Raw genomic sequence first — 1,773 nt, forward strand, 5'->3', positions numbered from 1 at the left:
TAGGTTTGTCTGCCCACATCCAAACATGTGGTGTGCCGGGGGGAGCAGGGGGAGGGGTTCAAAATGGCTGCCAAGATGGCTGGTCGCCTCTCCGCCTCTCTCCTCTTCTGTTTCTCCTTCTTCCCTCTGCTCGCCTTGTTCCTTTAGCTGCTGCGGAGTCACCTCGGCCAGGGGCTTGGACGGAGCGGGGACGGGTGTGGGCAGCTCTGAGGGTGCGTGTGCGCTCTGGCCTGTTGACCGCGATGCTGTTTGCGGGGAGGCCCTGCTGTCCGCGCGCCTCCGGCGCCCCAGGGGCCGGCTTGAGCTCGTAACCCGACCCAGCCCCTTCCCCCGCGACAGCCTGGGGGCTCCCTGCCCTCCACCTGCTCTCCTAGGCCTGCTGCCCTGCACTGGTCACTGGGGTGTCGGGGGGCCCCACAGAGGGTCCCCATCTCTCATCCTCTCCATCTGCTCGCGGCCAGGGGCGGAGGACTCGGCGTGGGCCTAGGTCGGGCTCCGGCTGTCGGGGCAGGTGACTCCTCCTTCTTCCCCACTCCCCTCCCACTAATGCCGAATTTATTACTTAAAAGTAGGATGAAAACAGGGAGAATAAGAGAAGGAATACAACCTTCGTTATCATATCGAGAAAATTATCCGTGATTTTCCTAACTAGTAATTTGCTTGCCATGCCGTTCAGAAGTGACTTGCCCATTAATTACAGAGATGAAAAATCATCTGAGAGCGGAAAAGGGAACTAATTCCATCCCTGGCGGGAGGCAGCGGCACCCGTGCGCCGAGCCCCAGACGTGCGCGCGCCCCTTGCGCGCCGGCGCTCCCGCTGGCGGGGCAGCTGCCTCCGCTCCCCGACCCCCAGCAGGCTGGGCGCCCCCGCTCCGAGGCCCGCCAGACCCCCCTCCATGGGCGCCGTCCCGGGCCCCGCTCGTGGGGAGCTGGCGAAAGCACGACCCCGTCCCCCCGCGGATGCCAGCCCTCGGGCGCAGAGGGCGCGCGGTCGGGGGCGCGGAGCGGAGCCGGCGCACCTGGCCGCAGGGCCTGCGGGGAGGAGGTGGCAGGCGGCTTGCTATTCCCGGCCCGCCCTGGGGAGCCCCTTCTCCAGGGGCGCGGGGGGCGGGGCCAGCAGGTGCCCCGGCAGCTCCGGAGTCTGCGCCCAGTGGGCTGGCTTCCTGGCCGGCGGCTCCCCCTGCGTCCGGCGTCTGCGTCCGCGTCCTCGCTGCCGGCCCAGGCTGGCGGGAGAGCGGCCCAGCGCGGGCATCGGGGCGGCGTGCAGCTCCCAGGAGGCTGTGCTGCCCGGCCTCAGGGTAGGTCCCCTCTTGGGGACCAGGAGGACCCATTCCCACCGTCGCCACCCGCTGGCCGCTGGGAGCCGGAGCCCGGGTCTCTGCCCCCTCCCGCCTCTCCAGCCAGACGTGTGGCCAAGGACGGAGAGCTCTGGTTTCCATGTGGGCTCCTCTCGAGGATGCGATTTCCAGCCGCCAGACACTTCCCCCCTCCAGGCTCCTCCGTGGGGAGGAGGGGAGGGCTCCCGAGGTGGGGTTCCCCGCCTGGACCTGGGACCCGCCTCAGTGACCCTGGAGGCACCGGGGCCAGCCAGCCTTCTTCCTGGGGTGGGAGGAGGTGCTAAACTGAGAATGGGATGGGGGTCCCCGCCCCTGGACTCGAGTCCTTGCTGAGCTTAGAGGTCTGTGCGCACCTGCGTATACCCATTCTGTGTGTGGTTTGCACAGTGACCCGGCCCGGCCTGCGTGTGGCCCCGCGTCTCACCGGTTGTCGCTG

Source organism: Equus quagga, chromosome 14 (genome assembly GCF_021613505.1).
Source record: "Equus quagga isolate Etosha38 chromosome 14, UCLA_HA_Equagga_1.0, whole genome shotgun sequence".
Taxonomy (NCBI): Eukaryota; Metazoa; Chordata; class Mammalia; order Perissodactyla; family Equidae; genus Equus; species Equus quagga.